This window comes from Monodelphis domestica, chromosome 3 (genome assembly GCF_027887165.1).
Source record: "Monodelphis domestica isolate mMonDom1 chromosome 3, mMonDom1.pri, whole genome shotgun sequence".
Classification (NCBI taxonomy): Eukaryota; Metazoa; Chordata; class Mammalia; order Didelphimorphia; family Didelphidae; genus Monodelphis; species Monodelphis domestica.
The window spans coordinates 119496598-119511874 of NC_077229.1; positions in this window are offsets into that span (position 1 = coordinate 119496598).

The window sequence follows — 15277 nt, forward strand, 5'->3', positions numbered from 1 at the left end:
GTGTTAACTAGTTTGTGCACTGGATAGACAATTGGGCATGGGTTCAGGAACAGTCATCTTCTTAAGTTCAAATCTTGCCTCAGATACTTACTAGCTTTGTGACCCTGAGTAAGTCACTTAACCCCATTTGCCTTAGTTCCTCTTTTGTAAAATGAGCAGAGAGGAAGATGCCAAACCATTCCAATATCTCTACAAACCCCAAATGGGAACATGAAGAGTTTGATATGACTAAAACAACTCAATAGTGACAATGTAAGAGGCCCGAGGGAAAGAATATTGTAAGGATGGATAAAGAGAAAGGTCCAAATTGTAATCTGAAAGAATGAAGGAATCTAGTTGAGTTAAGAGGGAGCATATAGTAAAACAAAGTGAAAAGGCTGGGAAAGGGGAGTGGGGGGTCATAACTGTCAAAATATGGAGAAGTGGAGGATATAACCACTTTCAAGGATAATGTAGTATAGATGAAAAGCAATAAGTATGGGAAGCAGTGTTGATTAGTTTCCTGCAACTTAACTGTATATGACCAGGCTCTTTTATAGGATCATGTGCTGGCTACTGCTCCTCTCCTCTCAATTAGCATTGCTGTGGTATCAAGTAGTAGAAGACAATGAGTGATTACTGAAAGAAAACATCAACAGAGAAATTGAAAGTGGGGGATTGATTGGCATTCACTCAAATAAGTTACTGCATCCCACTTAAAAGTACATAATAAGACACAGAATTAATCAATCTCAATCATCAGGTTAAGACTGAGTGCTAAAAGAACTTGGAAATGAGATGGTATTTTACTTAAAAGATTAGTTTAGCTACACCAAGGAAACGTGTCTACACCTAGGAACCATTTATAAATCATCAAGTAAGTTGATAAGGGAGCTATTCCAGAAACTGAAAAGAGCATGATGTTCCATCTAAACCCCCAAAGAAGCAACCAACTGGAAGGGATGGGGAATAGAGTTCTCTGTTTTGGCCTTGGTTCTCTTCATTCCCATCTCTTTGACCATAGGAAGACTGAAGAAGGGTCTATAGAACTTTGGACATTCCATCTTTCCATCAGTTAGCAAAATTCAAGAGTAGCTGACAGCAGTGTCCACAATGGGAATCAGAAATAAATTATACATACATTCACAGTTCCACAAAGTCCTCAGAAAAAAATAACACTACTATATCTAAGAGGAACTTCTTGAGCAGTCCACAAAAAAGAGGAAAGGATATCCAGAAGTCAGAAGCTCTAAGCTTTCCTTTGGTTACATGTGTTTTCTAAGATTGAGCCAACTTTCTCCTAGACTCTGCCTCACTTGTAGAATAATGTGTCAAAGACCTTGGGGGATGTTCTGAACCAACTATTCCTACTTTACTACCTTAGTAAATATGCCTTTTCCAATAGTCACTGTAAAAATGGAGACTTGAATCCAGGACTTCAATCCCCAGAAGTCCTTGCTCCACTTCCCCAGAATGCCTTGTAACCTTACCTGGGCCGAGAGCGAGATGGGGTATTTAACCTGGTTGTAAAAAGGCTCTGCTCTCTTTCCTACTTCCACTTGGGACCAGACTCGGCTCTCCACCTAGCGTGCAAGATAATAGGCTCTTCGGGCCTAGACATGTGCCTCTTTTACTTGTATTTTCTTTATATTTTAATCTTCAATAAACCTCTAAAAATATAATACTCCTTGCAGAGAGAAACTAATTTCTACCTGCCTCAGTTTCCCCTTAAATTTTAATCTTTACATCACTTAAGGCTGAATAACTAATTTATTCTCATCTAATAATCTTGATGAAAAGGAAAGGAACTATATAAGTGGGGACTTGAGCCACTTATATTAGATAATTATTTCCACATTTTTAAAGGTGCCCTTAAAACCCTGAGGGGAATTTCTAGTCTTGTTTTAGGACCAAGAGTTCATCTGAGAGAATGGAATTTGGGGAAAGAGCTAATATGGTATAAAAAGAATTAATCTTAAAATATTTCTCTATTAAGACCTTCCACAGATACTCCTTTATTCCTATTCAAATAGTATGCCAATGAGGCATCCTATGGAAAGGCCTATCAAAGGATCTTGAATACGTACTCTAATAATTAACCCAGCTAAATGCAGAGAGGTTTATCACCAGAAATTCACTCACAAGGTGATATTTTTAGCAACAGAAACTCAGGAAAATTGCCTACTAAATTTTGATAAATGCAATCTATATTATTGAAAGATGTACTCTCACTCACAAAATCAAAGCTATTTTAAGGTATGTGCATGTCATATGCCTTTGGGGATCAGTGAGGGAACCATTTGCTTCCCTTCTATGTAGAGAATGCTCATTTCCTCAAAGATGGATTCTTCACACATCTCAGAAATATATTATGTACCCAATCAATTTTGTAGTATAAAGCCAAGTTTCATTGCAACCTTAATTCATAACTGATGCTGCTTAGATTAATCTTTGCCTCCCTTCTTTTGCCTTACAGATAAGTACACATTTGTAGACCCCTATAGAAAATCTATATTACAGTGGGATACACACTGACTATATAATCTACCCTAAAACTAGCCAAAGTAGCATGAAGTCTCCATGAACTCTCTCTCTCTCTCTCTCTCTCTCTCTCTCTCTCTCTCTCTCTCTCTCTCTCTCTCTCTCACACACACACACACACACATACACATACACACACAAACACACATTTTCTATAGATATAAACAATGAGATAAAGACTGCTGGGAAAACTGGAATACAATATGGCAGAAATTAGGCATAGATCAATATCTCACACCATAAACCAAAGTAAAGTAAAAAATGGATACATGATTTATAAATAGTGATACCATAAATAAATGTGAGTTACACAAAATAGTTTCTAAAAATATTTAAAGCATCTCTTTTTGTAGGAAATAGTAATAGTTTAACAAGTTGTAGTATATGATTTGTATTTGAATTTTTAAAAAAATTATATTTACTTTTTCCAGATTATATATCAGTATTATTTTTAAGATTCGTTTTCTGATACTTTACAATCCATGTTAAATTGTTTAACTAGCCTCAACTGGTGGACATCCCATCAATTTCTACTTCAAAAAAAGCTGATGTAAATATTTTTGTACAAATAAGTCATTTTTTCTTTTAAAAAATCTCTTTGAGATACAAATGTAGAAGTGGTACTGCTAAGTCAAAATATATGCACAGTTTTACATACTTTGGAGTATAGTTCCAAATTGCTCTCCAGAATGGTCAGATCAGATCATAATTCCAACAGTGCATTAGTTTCCCAATTTTCTCACATCTCTAATATTTGTTATTTTCCTTTTCTATCACATTATCCAATTGGATAGGGGTGAGGCAGTGCCTCAGAGTTGTTTTAATTTGCATTTGCCTAATCAATATCTATTTGTATCATTTTTTCATATGTTTAAAGATAACTTTAACTTCTTTATCTGAGAATTTCCTGTTCATATTGTTTGATCATTTATCCATTGAGGAACAACTTGTATTCTTATAAATTTGACTGTTTTCTATATATCTGAGAAATGAAGCCATTATCAGAGATACTTACTATAAAAGATTTTTCCCATTTTTTAATTTTCCTTCTAATTTCTATTGCATTGATTTTGTTTGTGCAAACTCTTTATAATTTAATGTAGTCAAAATTATCCATTTTACACCTCATTGTGTTATGTATCTCTTTGTAGGTGGACTAATCTTAAAGATAGAACTGACAAGTAAACTATTCCATGCTCCCCTAATTTGCTTAAGGTATCACTATTTGTATCTAAATTAAGTGCCCATTTTGATCTTATCTTAGTAAATGGTATGAGATGTTGATTTATACCTACTTTCTGCATAACTACTTTCAAGTTTTCCAGCCTTTTTTGGTCAAATAGTGAGTTCTTATCCCAATAGCCTGGATCTTTGGGTTTACCAAATACTACAACACAATGGTCATCTGCTACTTTGTCTTGTGTACCTAATCTATTCCCACTGATCCATCACTATTTCTTAGCCAGTGCCACATTGTTTTGATGATTACTACATTGTAATGTGGTATGTGATCTGGTTCAGCCAGAACCTTTCTTACTTTTTTTTTCATTGACTCTCTTGATATTCTTGACCTTTTACTCTTCTAGATGTGTCTGACTATGGCTGATCAGGCCACTGCCAGCTCAGATTACTCTACCACAGTTTGGGCACAAATAGCTACATGAACATTTGGGATGGAAGTGTCTCTAAATCTGTGCATCCTACATTTCTTTTGAGCTACTACAATTCTGCTTTGTTCATAGAGCACATTGTACATTGACCCCCATGTGGGGATGTCATTATAGCCCACTTCAAGTACAAAGGACAACAACCAACAACCAGCACTCACACCACAATTGGTATAACAAAGGAGTAAGACACCCAGTGGAGATTTCGGGTCTCACTTCTATTTCCAATGTGATAATGGAATGATACAGGAAAGAAACTTGAACCAAAGGAATGGCAAGGCTCCTGCATCAGGTAAAAGTGTCTCCAGTCTCCCTCTTCCTTTGGCTCTGATCTTGTCCTTTGTTGCTCCGTTAGAGATGCCATAAGCTGTATGCTGCCTGTCCTTGAGCTTCATGTTTCCCCTTTGCACTTTATTGAAAAACGAGAGTAGATATCCTTAGTCGGGAACTGAGGACAATCTCAGGCTAAAATCATTGTGGAACAGAATGAGTGCCTAAACCAATCATTCTGTCACCATCAAATGACAAAGGATAGCCAGAGAGCCAGAGCCCCAGAGGAGAAGCAGTTTCCCACAGACTCATAACATTAAGAAATAAATGATGAGGTGGTTTTGCTTTGTTTTGTTGTGTGGTGATTATGAACTGAGATATCATGATTGCAAAGAACTTGAAGTGTGGCGATTCCCTGAATGATATAATCTCTGCTCTTAGAAGGTTTCCACAACACTGCCAGGTTAAGTGACTTTCTTATTGTCACACAATTATGGATATATAGATATAAATATATATATACACAAACATATGTGTATATACATGCATATATTTATTCACACATATATACACACATAAACACATCTTTACATACATACACATACATACATATATGTATGTGCACATACAACCAAATCAATAACAGGATTCAAAGTCATGTCTTCTTGACTCCCTCTTTCCCTCTGACCATCAGGGTCACCAGGTGCTTCTCTGTATCTTACAAATAACAAATATTGTGGATGTTCAGGATAGAGAGGCAGTGGAGGTGATCAGTTCTGAATGGAGAAGGTGGGGATTGAGTTTATAGTTTCACTCTGTTTTATCTGGGGAGAAATTAATCCGTGGGCTCCAAGTATCACTGATTATCACCAAAATCTAGAAGAAAAATATAATGTCTAAGTATAAACAAACAGTCTCTGCCCTTGAAGTATGTCTGCCATATGAATTAGAATATTTTAATATCTTAATTGCAACTATCTGATAGTAATAGTTAACATTTATCTGGTACTTTAAAATTTGTAAAATTATTTACATATATAATATCATTTTGTCCTCACGTCAACTTTGCAATTATAGGTGTGGTAATTGTATCCATTTGACAGATGAGAAAACTGAGGCACAGAGAGTGATTTGTTTTTAAACTCATGTCTTCCTGACTCTATCCTCTATGCCACCTAGCAGTATATAATAATAATAGATAGAATTTGTATGGTGCTTTAACATAACATTTAATCTTCACAACAACCTTGGCATGTACATGCCATTGTTATCTTCATTTTAAGGAGGAGGGAACTCCTTAAGAGTGAAATGGCTTTCCCAGAGTCACAGAACTAGCATGTTTCTGTGGCAAAATTTAACTCCGGTCTGTAGGATAGAAAATATAACTATTATCATCTCCACTCTTTACAAAGGAAAACTGGGGTTCAAAGAAGTTACTTCCCTAGTCACAGAGTAAAATTCCAAATGCTTGGGAAGAGTACAGAGCATTTGATTAAAATCCAAATCATGAACAATGTGTGCATATCTCTTAAGAAAGAACGCCTATCCCCTTCACCTTACTTCAAAGGCATGAATTTCTAATGGGGGATTTTCAGGCTTTGGAGCAGACTGGTGAGGAAGAGATTTGGGGGTAGGCAACCTGTCAAATCACAGAAATGAGTGTATAGAAAAAAAGCTCTTCACCTTCAAATGTACCTCAACGATTTCCAAATGCAATTCCCACCAATAAGATTTTCTCAGGAGTTTTTCAACTTTAATTGGAGTGGTAGTTATCACTGTCCCTTTCTTTTACTGCCCTTAATATAGGAATAATCAATCCAATCCAAAAATGGAAATAAACAGGTGGAACATTTGATAGAGTTCCAATCCTAGAGTTAGAAAAAATCATCTTCATGAGTTCAAATCCCGCCTCAGACACTTACTAATAGTGTGACCCTGGGCAAATCGCTTAACCCTGTTTGCCTCAGTTTCCTCATCTGGAAAATGAGCTGGAGAAGGAAATGTAAACCATTTACCATGAAAACACCAAATGAGGTTACGAAAAGTCAGATACAACTGAACTACAACAAATCCAATAAACATTTATTAAATGCTTATGGTGGTCAGGAACTGTGCTGAGCACAACAAATGGAATTTTCTTTTCAAAAGACAGCCCTTTCCCTCAAGGAGCTTGTAATCTAATGAAGAAAGATTACACAATAGGAGGCAGGAAATGGGACTTGGGAATATTTGAAGGGTACACCTTGTTCCTGAACTTAAAACTAAAAAAGTACTGAGGATGCAAAGGGGAGGGAGCTAAAGAATCTAGTTTCTACCCTCTATAAAGTGGGCATTGGGCAGACATGGATATTTTTTCTTCCACTTCTTCAATCAGAAGGGAGAGGAGATTGAGAGAGATGGTATCATTCAAGGTTTGAATTAATAACACGGTGAGCAGATTCTAGGTGACGAACTTAACTGATGAGGGGAAATCTTATTCCATGGGGTTGAAACTAGGCAGGGCAGCAGGTGCAAAGCAGAGCTTATCTTTTCTTCTCCTTGGCCCCCTGTTAGATGTGGCCTCATTCCTGAAGGATTAAATGGAACTGGTTGTGGATGAGATGATTGAGACTGGTCATATTTAGCAAGTGGAGGCAGATGTACCAGAGAACATCCTTCAAGGGGGCTGTGGGGTAGGTATATCAAGGAAGAGGTATGATCAAGAATCCTACTGACTGCCTTCTATTTTCCAGTTCCTCCCCTGGGAACTATTCATAAGACCAACACTTCCACTATATCTAATAAGGGTATATTAGTTAACTTCTCTTTTGTTCTGATCACCTTATGACTCCCCAAGCAAAACCAAGCCCCCCCTGGCCACTGGCCACTACTCCCTTCTGTGTGCTGAGACCTCCTGTCATCATGCAAGTTCCTTGTGGGATTAGATTGCTCTATAAGATATTTGTATCCCCAGGGCTGAGCACAATGCCAGGTATGCAGTAGGCACATTTTTCCCCCAATCCATTCATGACAATGAGAGAGAAAGCTTGTGAAAGTAATATTATCCCCACTCTATAAATAAAGTGCAGAGCTTCTATTCTTAAATGGAAACAGGATCAAAACTAGAAAATCTAAATACTTAGCACCAGAAGGCCATCTAGTCAAATCCATTCATTTGTCAGTGGACGGAGCTGACTTGTCTAAGGTTATGCCTATCAAAGGCAATATTTGAACTCAGCTCTTCTGATTCCAGTGTGGTTTTTTTCCCCCTACAATACTGGTAGGGACTTTAGAATATAGCATCCTTGTGTCCAGGGACTTACTATTCATTTGTGGTCCTTTTATCTCCAACTCCAAACATAAAAGTTGGCACATAATAAAAACTTGTTTTTTTTTAGTGAGTTTAATTGAATCTTCCTATACAATGCTAGGATTAAAAATTTAAAGTAGGAACATACCTAGTTTAGTTCCACTAATAGTTAGATGAGGAAACTGAAACCCAAAAAAGCAGAGTAAATTACTGAGGTCACATTTTCATTTGCTACTAGCTTCTCTGCTTGGTTTCAACTCCACCATCATCTTGATCATGTAACATATCGTCTGGCCTTTCTCTTCCACCCTTCTCAGCTTCCTTTTCTGTATTATCTTACCTCATTAGATTGTAAGTTACTAAGGGAGGCAATTTCATATTTTAGAAATAATGTTGAATTTGAAGTCAAAAGACATGAAAATAAATCTTAACTATATTTATTATATGCATGGCTTGATAATTACTTATTAAGTACTTTCTATCATTTTATCCTCAGAGCTTAGCACATTTACCTGACACATAGTAGGTACTTAATAAATTAATATCAAGCCAAACATGGAATGAATACAAAGTTAAGATTTGTATTCAGGTCATTTGACTCCAAATTCAACATTATTTCTAAAATATGACATTGTATCCCTATGTTCTTTCAAAGGGTTAGCTCATTTGCACTTTCTATCAGACTTCCCTGTCTCTGCTTCTATATTTCCCAAGACTCTCAGAGCTGTCATCAGTGTTAGAGATTGAGACTTTTCCATGAAAAGTTGTGATGCTTATTTCTTCTCTCTGCCACCCACCCCCACACAATATTGTGAAAGCTGCTACATTCCCTGGGATTACTTGATCCTTGTCCATTAAAAAAATATTTTCTTTTAATTCTGCAGCATCCCTCTCTGGTTTTGCATTTTTAAGGCTGTTTCCTTCTCCAGATTCTGTACAAATCAAATTTTCTCATCATATTAACCAGATACAGGTCACCACCTTTTTCAAATTGAAAATTATTACAGATAGACCCCACACCATTTTCTTCGTCCTTGGATGCTGATGAAAATAAAGATGTTTTCTTTGTCAGCCTTCTCATCTTTCTGAGCTCCCTAGACAGATAACTGGAATGTTGGCTGGAATGTTTTCTTTAGTTTCTCCTGGGCAACCTTATTTCACACAAGAGTTTTCATTCAATGGGATTCAAAGTGCTGGATAGAGGTAAATAAATTCAAGGCAGGAGATAATAGAGAGAAATGATAGAATGAAAACAAGCCTGCTATAGCAGAGGGGTGGGTGGGTGGGGCAGGTTTAGAATGTCTGCTTACTCAGACATTCTACCAGATGATTAGGGACCCAAAGAGAAATAAGAAAGTGATGAGAAAGTCAGTGTAGGCAAGAGCTGCTGAGAATGGAGCATTAGTAATAATCCACACCAGATTCTCAGTACAAAAATAGTATTATCATGGTATAGTAAAGCCATTAGAAAATTGGAAATTAAGTACTCTCTCTGGCATTTACTAGCTATGCCAATATGATCCTGGTACAACAATGCCTATCAGTATTATGGCAATTTTTAACAAACCCAGAGGAAATTTTTTTAAATCCCCAAACTTAGACTGCTGTTACAATATGTATCCTTACCCATAACCCCATTATCTCTATGGCCAGCATTATAGAAGAGCAGACCCAAGGAGCCATTCTGATGGCAGTGATTGAGTATGGACTTCCTGTTTTAATGGATGTCATTCTAATTTGTAAAGGAGGATACCAACCAGTGAAGATGGCATTAGAGACATTCATTCCAAAGCTCAAGGAAATCCATTGCCTAAGGGCAATAGGACAAATAAAAGCTTCAGATAAGTTTGCCTAGTATTATACTACACTGGAGGTGATGTGGGTTTGGGTTTTTTTGCTTTTTTTTTTTTTTTTGCTGAGAAAAAAGAATTGAGGCAGCTATTAAAAGTCTGTGGTTAGTCAGTGAGGTACAATTGTGGTGACTATGACATGTCAGGTTTAGGGATGCCATGGCCTAAGAAGATGTCACTGGCACTTCTTTATTGCAAAATAGATACTGAGGTGATTCAGAAAAGGGCCAATGTCATTGGCTTACAGGTCTTGGACAATACAAATCCCTAGGTAAATGGAGTTCTGATATGTATATTACATAGTAATGGAAGAAGAAAAACTGAGAAATTTGATAGTCTGGACATTTGAGGATGGGAGGTGATATTCTATAACTTTGAGTAATAAAGTCATTCCAGAATTCCATCTTTACTATGCATAAGAGTTGATCATCCTTATCCTTTTATCTAGAAACTGATAAACAATATATGGTTGTTTGCCCAAACCCTGCCCCCACCTCCATTGAAGTTTTATAGTGACATTACTGAGACCTCTGTCTTTCATAAAATTTGAAACCTTGGGGTACAGAGTCAAGATAGTTGCTTAGATGCAGCAAAATTCCAGACCTCCCTGAAAACCCTTCCACAGCAATCAAAAACAAAGCACTTCAGGTGGACAGAAAACCAAATCTAACAGCAGGACATAACTGGGAGACCCTTCCTACTGAATTCAACTTAATAGATACAACAAAAAAGCCATAATTCTTGAACACTTGGGTTAAAGGGAAAGGAAGAACAAAGGTCCCAGGACCCCTCCCCCACCTCCTGTGCTGAGACTCCAGTGGTGGCTGGAATCTCTGGCCAGGCAAGGGCTCTAGTCTGGAGAGAGTGCCTTGCTGGCACAGCTGTGCCAGGCTCAGGACATTGAACACAGGTGACAGGGAGGGAGCTGGAGGAGAAACTCAGAGAGAGGAACCAAAATGCACCATCTTGCCTCCTCCCTTTCTTTTTGAAGTTTTGACCTCAAAGTACATCTAGCTCCTCAGATCAACTCTACCCTGTCTTAATCTTATCAATAAGGCAGATAAGAAGCCTTCAGAGGACTTGGAAGTTCAATCGCCAACACTCCTCTCCCACAGACTGATCTGAGAGTAGTTGTAAGAATTCAGCTGACTAGGATCTGAGGGTAAAGGCTGAGAGAATACCTTCCTAAGAGGGTGAAAATCCCAGCTCTTCTCATCTCCAAACCTTCACCTACACCTTCAGCTTCTTCTGTCAGCTGCAGAAGATCTGACCTCAGGGTTTATCAATAACATCAGCCTAACCAAGTCAGTCACCAGAGCAGTGAAGAAGTCCCTTCAGAACGGAATAGCCCAAATCAACAGGTGCAGCATATAAATCAAAGGAGCAAGATTACAGCTAATGACAGTGGGCAAAAAAAAAAAAAGTAAACAACAGAAAAAGAAAAAAAAAGAAAATAAAATTGACAGCTTCTATCCAGGTAACAGACAAAGAATGAATGGAACAGAGGAGTATCAAGGAACACTAAGAAAAAAAAAACACAGAAAATCCAGCAAATTGCACACAGAATTAAGAAGAACTCATAACAAAATTCAATAAACAATTAAGAGAGGCTAAACAATTGGGAAAAGAACTTAAGAAGCAAAATAAATGATCTGGAAACACAGGACATGAATGAAAACAAGAAAATAGTGTCATAAAAAGGAGAATTGATAAACTTGAAAATGAGGCAAAGAAGGTGAAAGATGACCTACAAAGAAAATCAGACCAGAAGGAAAAGAATGACCAAAAATCCAGGAATGAAATTCAGTCTTTAAAAATTAGAATCCAACAACTAGAAGCAAATGACTTCACAAATCATCAAAAGCCTATAAAACAAAATCAAAAGAATGAAAATTTGAGGAAAACATGAAAAACCTCATTTACTAAACCAAAGACCTTGAAAACTGATCCAGGAGAGACAATTTAAGAATTATTGGACTCCTAGAACATCATGACAAAAGAAAATGGCTTGATATCATTCTATAGGAAATTATCCAAGAAAACTGCCCCAATATTCTTGAACAATGGTAAAAAATGGAGATTGAAAGAATCCACAGATCACCTACATATTACAAGTGGCTAAGAAGAAATCATTCAGATATCATGGAACCACGGTTAGGATAACACAGAATCTGACTGCATCTACACTGAAGGACTGGAAGGCATGGAATATAATATTTTGGAAAGCAAGGGAACAGGGTCAACAACCAAGAATCAACTTCACAGCAAAACTGGTTATATTCTTGAAGGGGAAACCATGATCATTTAATAAAATAGAAGACTCCCAAGCATTCATAAAGACGAGACTTAAAGAGAAAAATTGTTGCCTAAATGTGAAACTCACAAGAACCACCAAAAGGTAATTAAGAAAGGGAAAAAACAAACAAAAAACTTTTTTAAGGGACCCAATAAGTTCAAATGATTTATATTCCTATAACAAAAGATGACATTGGTAACTCTTAAAAATTCTTATTATCATCAGGATAGCTAGAATAAGTATATTTAGAGGGAACAGTGACAAACTATATAGGATGAAATATCAAAATATATATGTATGTATAAATATATATAAAACTAGAGGTGAAAAAAGAGGATAATACTATGAAATGGTAAAAGAGACAAAATGGGATAAATTTTTATTTCATAAAAAAGTGTGGTGGGAATAGAGGAGAAGACTAATACAATGGAAGTGTGTAAGAAGTTGGAGATAGGTAATACTTAATTCTTATACACATTGATATTGTGATATTGATATCAAAGAGAGAAGAACAATCAGATCCATTGGGGCAGAGATTTGATTTGTGCCCTATAGAGAAGTAGAAGGATAACAAATGGAATGATGGGGAGGGAAGCAATTCAAGGGATGGAGAGTGTGTGTGGGGGGGGTAGTTAAAAAGGACCCTTAAAGAAAATGAAGAGGGGAAGAAGAAGGGAGGGGGTGGGAGAAAGGGAAGTAAAATAAGGGTGGGGATTAGGGAGACTGATTAAAAGCAAAAAGCTGATGTAGAAGGAAATATTGAAAGTAAAAAGGGCAGGACTAGGAGAGGAAATCAATATGTTAGGGTATATACAAGTGGTTATCATAATTCTTAATGTGAATGGGATGAACTCACTCATAAAAGAGAAAAAAATAGCACAGTGTATTAGAAACCAAAATCCTACCATATATTATCTACAAGAAACACACATGAGGCAGGTGGACACACACAGGGTAAAGATAAAAGGCTGGATCAAAATGTATTCGGCATGAAATGAGAAAAAGAAGTCAGGAGTCAAGCTCATGAGATCTGACAAAGCCAAAGTAAAAACAGATCTTGTTAAAAGAGACAGGGAAGGTAATTACATCCTAATAAAAGGCAGCTTAGGCAATGAGGAAATATCAGTACTGAACATGTATGCACCAATTGATATAGCATTCTTATTTTTAAAGGATAAACTATTGGAGCTTAAGGAGGAAATAGAGAGTAAAACTATAGTAGTGGTAGACCTGAACCTACATCTATCAGTTCTAGATAAATTAAACCAAAGAAGAAATAAGATAGAGGTAAGAGAAATGAATGAAATCTTAAAAAATCTTAGGAAAAAAATATATATAGGAAAATAAATAAGGACAAAAAGTAATACACCTTCTTTTTAGCAGCATATGGTACATTCAAAAAGACTGACCCTATACTAGGGCATAAAAAAACATGGTAAACAAATGCAAAAAAGCAGAAATAATAAATGCAAGCTTTTCATATCATGATGCAATAAAAATAACAATTAGTAAGGGTTCATGAAGAGGCAAATCAAAGTTTATTTTGAAAATTAAATAATATGATTCTCCAAAATTGGTTAGTTAAAGAACAAACCATAGAAATAATAATTTCATTGAGGAAAATGGCAATGATGAGACATCCTATAAAAATCTATGGAATGCAGCCAAAGCAGTACTTAGGGGGAAATTTATATCCTTGAGTGTATATACTAACAAATTAGGGAGGTCAGAGGTCATTTAATTGGGCATGCAAATTAAAAAAATTAGAACGAGAAAAAATTAAAATTCCCCAATAAAAACTAAATGAGATACTAAAAATTAAAGGAAAAATTAATAAAATTGAAAGAGAAATAACTATTGAATTAATAATGAAGACTAGATGCTGGTACTTTGAAGAAAAAACAAATAAAAAAGATAAAGTACTGGTCAAACAAATAAAAGAAGGAAAGAAGAAAAACAAATTAACAATATCAAAGATTAAAAGAGAAACCTCACCTGTAGTGAAGAGGAAATTAAGGCAATAATTAAAACTGTTTTGCCCAATTATGTGGCAATAAATATGGAAATCTAGGTGATATGGATGAATATTTACAAATTGCCTAAACAGAAGAAGAAATAGAATACTTAAATTATCCCATATAAGAAAAAAGAATTTGAACAAGCCATTAAAGAAATCCCTAAGAAAAAATCCCCTGGATGAGATGGATTCACAAGTGAATTCAATCAAACATTCAAAGAACAACTAATCCTAATATTATACAAACAATTTGACATAATAAGAAAAGAAGGAGTTCTACCAAATTGCTTTCATTACACAAATATTGTACTGATTCCAAAGCCAGACAGATCAAAAACAGAGAAAGAAAACTACAGACCAATCTCCTTAATGAACATTGATACAAAAATCTTAATTAGAATGCTGGCAAACAGTCTTCAGCAAGTGATCACGAGGGTTACTCATTATGATCAGGTGGAATTTATACCAGGAATGAAAAGATCATTCAATATTAGGAAAACCATCCACATAATTTACCATATTAACAAGCAAACCAACAAAAACCATGTTTTTATCTCACTAGATACAGAAAAAGCCTTTGGCAAAATACAACACTCATTCCTATTGAAAACTCCAGAAAGTATAGATATAGAAGGGCCTTTCCTAAAAATAATAAATAGCATATATTTAAAATCATTAGCAAGCATTATCTGCCAAGAGGATAAATTAGAACCTTCCCAGTGAGATCAGGAGTGAAACAAGAATGCCCATTATCACCTCTATTATTTAACGTTGTACTAAAAACACTAGCATTAGCGATTAGAGAAGAAAAAGAAATTGGAGCTATTAAAATGGGCAACAAGGAGACCAAGCTATTACTCTTTGCAGATGATATGATGATCTACTAAAAGAATCCTGGAGAATCAACTAAAAAGCTTGTGGAAATAATCAACAACTTTACCAAAGTTGCAGGATACAAAATAAACCCACATAAGTCATCAGCATTTCTATATATTTCCAATGCACTCTGGCAGCAAGAGTTAGAAAGAGAAATTCTATTTAAAATCACCCTAGACAATATAAAATACTTAGGAATGTATCTGCCAAGACAAACACAGGAACTATATGAACACAACTATAAAACACTTTCCACACAATTACTGGGGGAAAAAAAACATTAATTGCTCATGGGTAGGACAAGCTAATAATAAAAATGCCAATCCTTCCCAAATTAATTTACGTATTTAGTGCCATACCTATCAAACTACCAAGAAAATTTTTTACTGAATTGGAAAAAAATATATAGATACATATTATATATATAAGGAAGTTCATTTGGAAGAACAAAAGATCAAGAACATCAAGGGAAATATTTTTTTAAATGTGAGG